Source organism: Leguminivora glycinivorella, chromosome Z (assembly GCF_023078275.1).
Source record: "Leguminivora glycinivorella isolate SPB_JAAS2020 chromosome Z, LegGlyc_1.1, whole genome shotgun sequence".
Classification (NCBI taxonomy): domain Eukaryota; kingdom Metazoa; phylum Arthropoda; class Insecta; order Lepidoptera; family Tortricidae; genus Leguminivora; species Leguminivora glycinivorella.
The window spans coordinates 28006326-28020531 of NC_062998.1; the positions used below are offsets into that span (position 1 = coordinate 28006326).

General features: G+C 39.3%; 1 long non-coding RNA gene across 2 annotated transcripts; it reads left to right on the forward strand.

Annotated features, from left to right (window-relative positions):
• Positions 1 to 10469: 10469 nt before the first annotated feature.
• Positions 10470 to 12647, forward strand: LOC125241911. 2 transcript variants are annotated; one of them, XR_007178789.1, is made up of 4 exons: positions 10470 to 10666; positions 10774 to 10864; positions 11041 to 11243; positions 11559 to 12647. It is a non-coding gene; the product is annotated as an uncharacterized LOC125241911 (long non-coding RNA). The 2 variants fall into 2 exon arrangements; XR_007178790.1 differs by having other exon boundaries at positions 10784 to 10864.
• Positions 12648 to 14206: the final 1559 nt, after the last annotated feature.

Sequence of the window (14206 nt, forward strand, 5' to 3'; positions counted from 1 at the left end):
CTGAGCGGTGGGAAGAGTTCCTCGCAACTCTTAATAGAGATCCGTGGGGGCGCCCATACAGAATGGTGCGCAATAAGCTGCAGTGTGCACCCCCCATGGATTCTATGGAGCCACAGCTCCTCCAAACGGTGGTAGAGGGCCTCTTCCCTGAGGCGCCGGAGTTCGTCCCGCCGGTGATGGCCCCCCCGGAAGGACACCCAGAGGGGCCTCTCATCATCCCCCCAGTCACGGACGAAGAATTTGAGTGGGCAGTGGAGAGGGTCAGGGCTACCCGCAAGGCCCCGGGACCGGACGGAGTGCCAGGGAGAGTTCTCTTCTTGGCCCTGAAACACCTGGGAGACCGCCTCAGGGCCCTCCTGGAGGACTGCCTGGTCGAGGGGACCTTCCCGGGACTCTGGAAGGAGGGACGACTATGCCTCCTCCGGAAGCAAGGACGCTCGCCGGACTCCCCAGCCGGCTATCGCCCCATCGTTCTGCTGGATGAGGCCGGGAAGCTCTTCGAGCGTATCCTGGCCTCCCGCATCCAGCGGCACCTCGAGGGGACGGGTCCGAACTTAAGCGACAGTCAGTTCGGGTTCCGTCGGGGGAGGTCCACGCTGGACGCCGTGGGAGCCCTCAGAGCGTTTAGCGAGCAGGCGGAAGAAGAGGGACAGGGAGTCGTGGCGGTGTCTCTCGATATCGCTAACGCGTTCGGCTCCCTCCCCTATGCGGTGATCGCAGAGGCACTCCGCTACCACGGGGTGCCTCTGTACCTAAGGAGGATAGTAGAACACTACCTGACGGGGCGGGTGGTGCTCTACGAACAGGGAGGTGTACGAAGGGCGAGGGTCATGACTTGCGGGGTTCCACAGGGGTCCGTCTTGGGGCCCCTCCTGTGGAACCTCGGTTATGACTGGGTCCTCCGCGGGGCACAACTCCCTTGCATGGTCACGCTGTGTTATGCGGATGACACACTGGTGGCTGTGCGAGGGCGGGAGTTGGAGGAGGTTCTCAGGAGGGCGGCGGTGGCGACGGAGCTCACCGTCCAGCGCATCGGGCTCCTCGGGCTGCGGGTCGCCATCGCAAAGACCGAAGCCATGGTCCTGGGGGGCGTGAGGCGGTGGAGGCCACAGGCAAACACGGCGCTGAGGGTGGAAGGCCAGTCTGTCCAGGTCAAGGCCAACATAAAATACTTGGGCCTTGTCCTGGACAGAAAGTGGACTTTTGAGGAGCACTTCGCAAGACTCGCTCCTCGTCTCGTGGGTGCTGCCTCGGCGCTGGGCAATCTGCTGCCCAACTTGGGAGGGCCGAACGCCCCCTGCAGGCGACTGTTTGCGGGGGTCGTCCGGAGTATGGCGCTCTACGGAGTGCCAATTTGGGCCGGAAGGCTGCGAGAACGCACCAAGGCGTTACTCCGTCGGCCCCAGAGGGTCGTGGCCCAAAGGGCAGTCAGGGCCTACCGCACCACTGCCCATGCCGCAGCCTGCCTCCTCGCTGGCACGCCCCCATGGGAGCTTGACGCGGTGGTCCTAGCCGGAAGGTACCAGCGGAAGGTGGCAGCGAGGAGCCGGGGAGAGCCGCCGGACCCCGAGGAAGAAGAAAGATCGGCACGGGCAGCTGAGGAGCACCTGCGCCGACAATGGAGGGACGCCCTGGAGGATAGCCTCTATGGAACGCGAACCATAGGGGCCATCCTTCCTGTCATGGAGGACTGGCTAGAAAGAAGGAGGGGGGTCCTCACGTACCGGTTGTCTCAGGTGGTGACCGGGCACGGGTGCTTTGGACACTACCTGCATCGGATAGGGAGAGAGCCGAGCACCCAGTGCTTGGACTGCGGGGTGGAGGACGATACGGCCCAGCACACCCTTGAGGAGTGTAGTCGCTGGGCCGTGGAAAGGGCTGCACTGGTCGCAGCCACAGGATTGGTGGACCTCTCGCTGCACAGCGTCATAGCGGCGATGCTGAGCAGCGAGAGAAGATGGGACGCGGTGGCCTCCTTCTGTGAAGACGTCATGTCTCAGAAGGAGGCGGCGGAGAGAGAGCGCGAAGCTGCGGCTGACGCGCTGCCTCTCCGACGAAGACGGCAGGGTCGAAGGCGACGAGCATTCTTGCGCCACAACCCTTAGTGGGGCCAGCGGGTACGGGACCCGCATTGCACCGGCCCCACTAACCCCGTCGAGGGAGGGATCAAGCGTTTCTGATCCCTTTCTCCCTAATCTGTGTGGATGCCCTGTAACGTCGGGGCTGCCGGAGGGCGCCATGGTGGACAGAGGAGTCCCGATGATCCCATGACGCCCTCGCTCACGGCACAGAGGGCGAAACGCCGGAGTGGGGTTTAGTGGGTAAACCTCTTTCCCTCCCTCTCGACTAGAGAGGGGGCCGAAGGAGGGAGTCCCACACACCCCCCCTTCAAGGCCTTCCCGCGGCTGGGGGGACGGTGCGTAACGCATTCCCCACTCCGACAAAAAAAAAAAAAAGGGTGTAAGGACTATTTGAGAGTTAACGGAATCTAAAATGACCTGGTCTATTTTGATGAAAGTGATGGACTAAATACTGGGCTATGGATAAAAAACCGGACGCCTGCCTAATAAAACGGTATACAATTTTATTTCCTGACTCGTCCCCGGATTATATTTATTATTACATTTCAGTAGGTCATTTTACGGGCGCTGTCATGTGTCACAAAGAGACTTTGACAATATATTATGCCTGAAATCATCTTTTGAGGTGTCACTGTAGTATTGACGCATTTGGTGTTTTTTTTTTTTTTTTTACAGAGGACTTATTGGATTTTATTACCCTGTTTTTTTTTTCATATTTACCTACGCATACAGTAGGTTTGATAACTACAAATCTAAAATTATATAAACGGTTCGTAAACTCGTCGAACCGGCGCTGAATACATTTTTATTTCTAAAACTGTCTTCGGAGCTCAGCCTGTGACACGTAAAACTCTCATATTAAAATTCAACGATAAAGTTTCAAAGAAATTCTTCGGCGGTTGCCCAACCTCATGTAATAAAAGATAAAGCTAGCAGAAACATTTTATGCGAAATATGTTCTTATTGAGCGGATTTGTGCCTAAAAAGAATTTAAGTTAAACTACAATTCACTTGATGGTAGGAAAGGAAGATTATACTTGTACTATGACTACCATTACTTCCTATGTGTCTGGAATAATATTAGGTGTTTGTTAGATTGTCACGTTCGGTTTAATTTATTTACCTACACTAAAGTGTTATGTATTATTTAGTTAATTGAGACACAGAGACTGTCTGAATCGGAAAACGCTTTTGATCAATGTTGTAAAATAGAGATGCGCAAAACGCTTCACTGAATTGAAAAGATTGGTTTATATATTTTCTGATATACAGGCTATCAAAATAGCGGGTCAGTGAGTGAGGGCAGCTACCAGCCCCCGTACTGCTAAAATGGTCTGAAAATGGTCTTAGAAGAACTTCCCTCGATTTAAAATTCTAAAAAAGATAGGCGTTTTGAAAAAAAAAACATTCAGGTCGCGGGAAATACGTGTAGTACAGTCAACCAATCAGAATCCTGGGCCACTCTAGAACCCTGTCGTACTCGTATTGACACCGTGCTTTATTTGCTATAGAAGGCAGTTTGACTTTTACTGTGAAAAGGTTTTAAAGTGGCCTAGGAATAGGATTCAGTGGTTGACTGTATATACCTACAGTACAAGTGCGGAAAAAAAGAAAGTCCGGAACGAGCAGCGAGAAATTAAAACACGACCGAAGGGAGTGTTTAAATAGCCACGAGCTACGAATTTCCTTTTCGCACGTCGTATGACGTTTTTCAGTACAGATGATCCTCTGAAGTTTCGACCTGACAAAAAATTACCCATTTCTCGCACTAGTGCGATAAAATAGCACCATACGTAGGTACTGAAAATCTTTTTGTAGTTTTAGGTATTTAACTTAAACAAATAATTTGTAAATTGTTGTGTATTAACAACATTATTCAATCAATTCAAATAATTCAATTCTCCATACATTACGCTCTTGACTATTTCCTCCCTGGTTTTTGAAGATAGAGGAATGTTTTTTTTTCAACACAGATTATTATTATTTTATCTATGTCGGACAGTTTTGATTTTTTTGATATGTTTATTTTTTTAAAGACGCTACATCTCATCAAAAATTTCCAAAAACGGCCTTTTTCATTATGGCGCCAAAAAAGGTGTGATACTCAAGATTGGTAACATTGAGCCAAAAAAAACTAAACGGTCCGACACAGATTATTTCATTTTTATTCAGATTCTCAAATTTCGTTTCGATTGATTAGGTTTTGAAGGAGGAAACAGTCGAGAGCGGAACCTCAATTTTAAAGATTTTGTCGCAATATCTTTTAACTGAGTTGTTCTTAATGGAATTTTTTTTCGATAAATCTGGTTAATAACACAGGTGTTATTGCGTTGTGGTACAGGTGTTAGGTTGGGAATTTTAGTTAAATATACCAGATACCCTGGTATCTGGTATATTTAACTTAACTAAAATTCCCAAATTGGAAGGGGGGCTCCTCTCCATTTTAGCATTTTCGCTCCTGTAGCGTCTTAACCAACTAAATACAAAAACAAAGCAAAACGGATCTTTCACTGATCGACCTATCTTATTTGGTCGTTTAATGTGGTAATTTACCCTGAATTGCCGTACGGAGTCCTTTGAGAGTAGATTTTGTTTACATTTTTTAACCGCCTTCCAAATCTCAAAGGAAGGGGTTATCAAGTCGTCTGTATGTTTTTTTTTTTTTTTTTTTTTTTTTAAATGTTTGTTCCTCGATATCTCCGTCGTTACTAGACCGATTTTGAAATTTTTTTTTTGATTGAATGTATATGCATACAGATTGGTCCCATTTTTCTCAGAACCCAGTTCTGATGATGGGATCCTGGAGAAATCGAGGGAACTCCTCAAATCTGAAATATACATATGGTGATTTTTGTGTTTTTAAAGGAACAGCATGCATTTACGTACGGAACAGTGACATTTGGTGCAGTGGAACTCCTGATGATGGTCAGAATGGAACTCCTCAAATCTGAACGGCACACTTATAGTGACTTTGGTATTTTTATAAGAACAGCATGCACTTACGTCCAGAACAGTGATATTTGGTGCAGTGGAATTGCTGATGATGGTCAGAACGGAACTCCTCAAATCTGAACGGCACACTTATAGTGACTTTGGTATTTTTATAAGAACAGCATGCACTTACGTCCAGAACAGTGACATTTGGTGCAGTGGAGTTCCGTTCTGAGTTCCGTTCTGATAAATCCAGATTTCAAAATTGGTTCAGAAACGACGGAGATATCGAATAACAAACATTAAAAAATATACAGACGAATTGATGACATAATCCAACATTTGAAAGTATTTATCACCAGAATCCCAAAGGAAGGCGGTTTTTTTTTTTCTTAAAAATTATTTAATACCTAAAGATACAGACTATTCCCCTTATATACACTACTCAAAAGAAAATAAGAGCCACTGTGTTTTGACCGCTAGATGAAAAGCGTAACGTGAAAACAGGATGTTTGCCAAATTTAATATCAGATAGGTTAGGTTATTGACTACATTTCTGACGAAAAATAATTGTACTCGCGAAAAAAATATTTTTTTTGGGCTTTTGATCGAATAATTTTGGTAAGTGCTTAAGGTGTTACCCTTTTTAACTTGAATTAAGAAAAAGTGGAAACCTATACATTTATATTGTAATGTAAGAAAGAGTTATTGTTTAGTGCGTTTCAGTATTAATTTTACAAATGCGTAGACACCAGATTTTTTTGTGGCCGGAAAATGTAGCATACATACAATCACGCCTGTATCCCATAAAGGGGTAGGCAGAACACATGAAACTACTAAAGCTTCAGTGCCACTCTTGGCAAATAAGGGGTTGAAAGAAAACGAAACTGTGACATTGCAGTGACAGGTTGCCAGCCTCTCGCCTACGCCACAATTTAACCCATATCCCATAGTCGCCTTCTACGACACCCACGGGAAGAAAGGGGGTGGTGAAATTCTTAACCCGTCACCACACAGGCTTAAGGAAAATGTAGCAATTCAACTTATTTATATCCAACTTATTTGTATGAAATATAGGGAATTGCTACATTTTCCTTAAGCCTGTGTGGTGACGGGTTAAGAATTTCACCACCCCCTTTCTTCCCGTGGGTGTCGTAGAAGGCGACTATGGGATATGGGTTAAACTGTGGCGTAGGCGAGAGGCTGGCAACCTGTCACTGCAATGTCACAGTTTCGTTTTCTTTCAACCCCTTATTTGCCAAGAGTGGCACTGAAGCTTTAGTAGTTTCATGTGTTCTGCCTACCCCTTTATGGGATACAGGCGTGATTGTATGTATGCTACATTTTCCGGCCACAAAAAAATCTGGTGTCTACGCATTTGTAAAATTAATACTGAAACGCACTAAACAATAACTCTTTCTTACATTACAATATAAATGTATAGGTTTCCACTTTTTCTTAATTCAAGTTAAAAAGGGTAACACCTTAAGCACTTACCAAAATTATTCGATCAAAAGCCCAAAAAAAATATTTTTTTCGCGAGTACAATTATTTTTCGTCAGAAATGTAGTCAATAACCTAACCTATCTAATATTAAATTTGGCAAACATCCTGTTTTCACGTTACGCTTTTCATCTAGCGGTCAAAACACAGTGGCTCTTATTTTCTTTTGAGTAGTGTATATAAGGGGAATAGTCTGTATCTTTAGGTATTAAATAATTTTTAAGAAAAAAAAAACCGCCTTCCTTTGGGATTCTGGTGATAAATACTTTCAAATGTTGGATTATGTTATCAATTCGTCTGTATATTTTTTAATGTTTGTTATTCGATATCTCCGTCGTTTCTGAACCAATTTTGAAATCTGGATTTATCAGAACGGAACTCCACTGCACCAAATGTCACTGTTCTGGACGTAAGTGCATGCTGTTCTTATAAAAATACCAAAGTCACTATAAGTGTGCCGTTCAGATTTGAGGAGTTCCGTTCTGACCATCATCAGCAATTCCACTGCACCAAATATCACTGTTCTGGACGTAAGTGCATGCTGTTCTTATAAAAATACCAAAGTCACTATAAGTGTGCCGTTCAGATTTGAGGAGTTCCATTCTGACCATCATCAGGAGTTCCACTGCACCAAATGTCACTGTTCCGTACGTAAATGCATGCTGTTCCTTTAAAAACACAAAAATCACCATATGTATATTTCAGATTTGAGGAGTTCCTCGATTTCTCCAGGATCCCATCATCAGAACTGGGTTCTGAGAAAAATGGGACCAATCTGTATGCATATACATTCAATCAAAAAAAAATTTCAAAATCGGTCTAGTAACGACGGAGATATCGAGGAACAAACATTTAAAAAAAAAAAAAAAAAAAAAAAAAAAAAAAAAAAACATACAGACGACTTGATAACCCCTTCCTTTGAGATTTGGAAGGCGGTTAAAAAATGTAAACAAAATCTACTCTCAAAGGACTCCGTACGGCAATTCAGGGTAAATTACCACATTAAACGACCAAATAAGATAGGTCGATCAGTGAAAGATCCGTTTTGCTTTGTTTTTGTATTTAGTTGGTTAAGACGCTACAGGAGCGAAAATGCTAAAATGGAGAGGAGCCCCCTTCCAATTTGGGAATTTTAGTTAAGTTAAATATACCAGATACCAGGGTATCTGGTATATTTAACTAAAATTCCCAACCTAACACCTGTACCACAACGCAATAACACCTGTGTTATTAACCAGATTTATCGAAAAAAAATTCCATTAAGAACAACTCAGTTAAAAGATATTGCGACAAAATCTTTAAAATTGAGGTTCCGCTCTCGACTGTTTCCTCCTTCAAAACCTAATCAATCGAAACGAAATTTGAGAATCTGAATAAAAATGAAATAATCTGTGTCGGACCGTTTAGTTTTTTTTGGCTCAATGTTACCAATCTTGAGTATCACACCTTTTTTGGCGCCATAATGAAAAAGGCCGTTTTTGGAAATTTTTGATGAGATGTAGCGTCTTTAAAAAAATAAACATATCAAAAAAATCAAAACTGTCCGACATAGATAAAATAATAATAATCTGTGTTGAAAAAAAAAACATTCCTCTATCTTCAAAAACCAGGGAGGAAATAGTCAAGAGCGTAATGTATGGAGAATTGAATTATTTGAAATGACTAGGATGTTCCTATTTTATAATAAAATAATATATAATTTGAAAAAATGTTACATTAGTCGACTCACGACGTAGTAGCTACTTAGGATACATCTGCTTTGTTTGGCCTAAGCAGCAATCTTGCTAAGCTCTATTATTTGCCTTGGTCAAAAGAGGTAGGTCTTTGAGCTGACTTATCCCACTAGTCATCGGACGCAAATAAAATTAAGTATAATTTGAAAACTATAAGTCCTAAACATATACTTACAAAGACCATATATTATCGAAGTGCAGTTTTTTCATACAAAATGTATAAAAACTAAACATAGGGACACAAAAGTTGGGACAGGAGGGGAAACATTAACTCCAAATCGTGTTTCTGCTTCAATTTTGTTTAAACCTATAAGCTATAAGAATATACTATATATACCAAGTTTCGTACTTTCTGCCGCACGGGACTGAAGCTCAAGTTAAGAACCAAATTTTGGAAGTAGCAATGTACATCGAACTAAAGTATGGTATCCCTATTGAAACGAACAAAAACCAGCAATGTACGTCGAACAGCCACAGATATTTTTTTTCAAGGGGCTCGTTGGGCCTGCAGCTTAGCAATGCCTCCCTAATAAAAAAAGCATATGAAACGCGTGTACTCATCCTTTACTTCCTTACGAATTAGATAATGTATTAAAAAGGGACGGATATATGCTAGTTATTTCTCTTTTTCGTAGGGTGGAGGTTTCCACAGATAAGATACAAATGACATGCGAATTTCCACAGATTTTCAAAACTAGTGTTGCTAGCCCGCGATTTTTCAAATTTGCCGCTTTTTCTAGTGACAAGATTTGGTTGGCGGTCTATTTTTTTAATCAAGGGGAAGGCAGAATATCGTCATATTGTTTTTTTTTCTATTAAAAACGGATTACTTTTACTCAAATGAGTGGTACTTAGCTTTGATAGAAACGTTTCCTGAATGTAAGTAAAAGGGACTGGTGAGCATTTCAAATCAAAAAAATAAACGACTACGCCATTTGCTTTTTCTCTGGATAGAGCCCACCCCTATATTCTGGCTTGAAAAGTCCTATACCATAGCTAATATACATATGCCTACAGAGAAGAATAAATAAAAATGCTGATAATGTTTGTTTAAATGTAACAAAATTATCTTCCGCATCCTCCCTCTTTCCTACACGGAGTACTAAACTTGGGACGGACAATAATTTACTTTTTTTCACACTTGTGTTTCTTAGGATGTAAATAATTCAGTTAAAACTAATTTAGCTATTTTTCGTTCACTTTTACAGAAAATACATTTAACACGGAAACTAAAAGTTTGTCATATAAACCATAGATCTTATACACCGTGTTTCCGGTATCACTCAAAACCTCAGACACCCCACCTGATTATTATTTTTCTAAACGTATCTAGACTATGCATCTTTTAATCTGATGATTATTATTTTTTTTAATTGAATTTTTAATTTTCTGTACACCTCTACTCGACTTTTAACTCTACACCCAATAAAATAATTGCTAGCTACCATCATAAACCTTAAAACTATTTATTTGTGTACGTTACTGCAACGACATAAGGTTTACCAATAGACAACTATGTTATTGTAAAGCAAGCTTTGTCACAGTAAACTTCAAATTGAACAGGTGACGCAGTAAGCAAATTTAAACCCAATATTCAAAGTGACAGGGTTGTAATTAGGTAGGTCCGAGTTCAATTTGTTATGACTTATGATAAACTTTAAAATTAAACTGACAAAGAAGACGTCAAACTCGTAGCGGAAAAAATAATCGTCCAAGTAACCAGCCATTATTAATACCCCTAAACACTGAAAAAGGTATGCAACCTCTAGCAATGCAATATGCACAATGTTGTATTACGAATTTGTAGAATGGATACGTAAAAATAACTAATAATACAAATTAAAAAATATATATTACCCCCATCAAGATATAGCTCAATCGATTCTACTCACGATTTTGAACAAACAGTTTTTAGGTTTTTAGTGTTAAGTGAAACACGGTGTATAATTGATCCGGTTTGGACTTAATCAAACCTAGTCGAACTGACAGCGCGCGATTGAATAAAACATTGGGCAATGTCTGTGTCCACCCGATGATACCTGAAAACAAAAAGATTTTCCGGAATTTCTCACTTCAGTATCGAAAGTCAAGCACCTAAACGTATTTTTATTGCCAAGTAATTTCGTTTGTTTTTACGACATTTTTTTATGGATTTCTTATTAGATTCGTGCGTATTCCATAATAGAATCTCGGCGAAATCGTTTTCGTTTTATGCCTCTATTACCTACTGTTTATTATTTTTGCCTTTTAATGAAGAATGAGTGCAATGTAGTTTTTAAATAGTTTTTTAATAAATACACATTAACTTAGTGACAACATGTGGCTATAACTCATGATAATGACTCTATGAATAGCTCGAAAGCTACTTGCGGACTTAGGATTCAATTAATGGACTCCAAGAATCCAAAGAGAAAACAAGTATGTCGTTTTTTTCGAAAAAAATGTTTTTTGGATTTTATTACTCCTTGACCTAAGCTGCATATTTGTATATTTTTGTATTATTTTTATATGGCATAGTTTTTCAGTTATTTGCAGAAAACGAATTCAAGCAAGTCAAAACGGCATCAAGAACCATGCTACACTCAAGTATGTTGGACCTAACTACGTTGAAATCAAGTGAGTACAATTGATGTTACTTGTTTCTTCCGTGGTCGTGGCACATACTTGTTTTCATCTTAGGCCTATTAATAAAATGCAACAAATTATCCGAACTTACTTGAATTCAACATGGTTAGACAGACAACTTACGTGTTTTCACCATGGTCAACGTAATGTTGGTTTGATTATTTTAGCTGAGAAATGTGAAGGTACCCTACTACGTACCATTAAAAACATTCAAGAGGAGAACTATACTGTTGCTGTTTAAGGAGCATTTCTGGTTTTGAATCGTCACGGTTCGTGTTAATTTAGTGTAGTTTTAATTGATGTGACTGAACGGCAAAATGAAAAGAAATAGTCGAGGAAAACAACTGGTCGCCATGAGTTTGCAAGAAATGTAAGTACAGTAGTAAAGTAATTGAATTTCTATTTTCACTATTTTGTATTTTATTGTTATGTAAATATACATTTTAAAACGATTGTCTAGTGTGCATATCGTAGGTATACTTCTATAAAACTAGTACGAGTAGATAACTGAATGAGACACCATTTCGAGTAAATGCGACCTAAAGATTTGATCCTTAAATGTGGGTGTTTATAAAATACAATTGTATTTATTTAGTTATAACTTTAATTGATGTCTTACCTTCGAATTAAGCATCAATAATGCTTTGAAAGCATCAACTGTCCCAAGTTTGAAGTTACTTTGCAGGCAGAAACTACATAAAATGAAGGCAGCTAAAGCTACTGAACTGAAGCATATAAAAAGACTCGCTGAAAGAAGATGCTCATACTAAAATCTACTCTATGGACTTACAGAAAACTGTTTTGTTACCTATGATTCCGGATGTAAAAGACTGACTGACTTTTTTACAAGTAGACTAGTGGGACTAAATTTGACATTTTGTGGTTTAAGAAAGGAGAGTAATGAAGCATCTACATAAGTGCATAGTGTGGCACGAAGGCACTGGAGGGCGAGATGCCAAAAATATAGTTGACGCCATTTATAAGTTTATTCAGAGTGAAAGAGACACTAAGAACTTTATTCTATGGGCAGATAACTGCAGTTCGCAAAATAAAAACTGGATTTTGTTTACTTCTTTGGTAGTGATCGTTAACTTGCATGATATTGATTCAATTACCATCAAATACCGCACCAAAGGTCATACGCACATGTCGGCAGACGGAGTTCATGGGAACATAGAGACATACTTAAATAAAACAAAAAATGTGTATAATTTTCAAGATTACAAGCAATGTCTCGAAAAAAGCCGCAAAAATAACGAGGTCATTGAAGTTCAAAGTGAGAACAAACATAAATGGGAGAAAAAAAAGAAAACGACATCTGCGGATCTCAAAACCTTTTTGCTGAAAAACATCGTGGAAGTAAAGTTTTTGAAAAATCAAAAAACATTACTTTACAAGAAATCGTTTGACGATGAAGCCTATGTCACGCTAGATTTTATTCAAAAAAAGTTTAAAGTTGACCAGGGTCCCAAAACAGAACTCAGTACCACGTGGATTTCGATCGTCCAAAAAACACGAAATTATTTCCAAATTAGTACCGTTAATGCCAGTCAATCGACAAGCATTTTGGCATGCATTGCCACAAAGTGACAATGTTGGCGATCTTATTCGTGACGAAGCATTAATGCAAGATGTTTAAAATTAAATTACTGTACCTACATAATGTTTAATAAATACATATTTACCTAACATCTCTACATTTACAATCCTGCACTAACGAAGGTTTCTGTTTGATTCAATGGTTGACTGGTAGAGAACGCCTTAAGGCATTAAGTTCGCCATTTGTACAATTTTATGTCGTGCAATAAAGTTTAAAAATAAAAAAATAAATAAAATACAAGTTGTTTTATAGTGAGTTCTGAATGGAATTTTTTACAATAAAGTTTAAAAATAAAAAAATAAATAAAATACAAGTTGTTTTATAGTGAGTTCTGATGATACATATATAAATCTACAGTAGTACTTGCTTTGATATATTATTTCACAAACGACCAGGTAGACTTATCTAAAAACAATTAAGTACAGTTACTTGGTTTCACCAAGTGATTGTTATGTCTGTTCTTGTCAAATTACCAGACAGAAAAACATTCTCTGTCACCTTCCCTACACGGATATAGTTACATCTATAAAAAAATAATATGTTATAAAGTCAATAATCACAAATCCCTTAATTTTTATTTTATTTCGATACGTTTTTTACTTACCGAGAAAATAAGCTTGAAAGTTGAAATCGGTTTTTTGGCTCTCCTGTAAAATTTGCTAAAACCTACTTACTTGATTTTAGTTTGGAGCAGCCGAGATCGTCCGTTTAAAACGAATATTCAGCCTATAAGTAGGTACTTCCTATCCTAACTATTATGAATGTTAACTGCGGATCACCCATTTGATTTTATGTTTGTACATTAGTGCCATTAGTAACTACGGAAAACAATAAATAGTTGTGCACCGTGAACGTTATGTTTCACGAGCAGCTATTGTCTAGTTATAAGTTTGCTAAAATTATGTACAGAACAATCAACAGAAGAAAGCGAATATCAAAATAGGTAAGTAACAGTTACTGTAATGCCTAAGTATGTTTAGTAATGCTTCGATTTTTCAAATGGTTAAATTCAAAAACAAGTAAATGAAAAATAGTTGGCTGAATGTGCAAGGTTTTACTACTTAAAAAATGAAATACAGCAAATATATTTGCAATATATAATGGGTGCACTGCCTGTTTTAAATTAATAATCTTTCATATAATATGTATCACAGTGGAACACAGTAGGCTCAGAATAAAAATAAATAATAAATAATTTAATAGTATATCGTTATTTTGAATAACGTAATAAATGGCATATTACAGGATTACCTAAAAATATACAAATAAAAAACAACAAAAAGCAGTAACAAACACGAAACAAAATTTTATATATACTTAATTTACAGTTACACCCCCTAAACGTCCACTAAAGTTATCACGCCGATAATGTTCGTTTGTCCTTTTCTATCAAACCAATACCTCGGAAAGGGACAAGTGAACTTTATTGGCACGATAACTTTAGTGAACTTTTATGAATCCGGGGATAGTTACTAAGATAGCATTATAAATAACTAATACAATCCTATACAGAAATATAATATAACGAATCACATTATAAAACTTTATTATATTAGGTAAGGCTACTGCCTTGTGCACCGTGATGATATTTTTGCTAAAATCATATTATAACATAATTTTTAAGAAAAAAAAACCGCCGCCTTTGGGGTTCTGGTGAAAGCTACTTGCGAATGTTGGATTACGTATTTCGGTTCTGACCATCACCAACAGTTCCACTGCACCAAATGTCACTA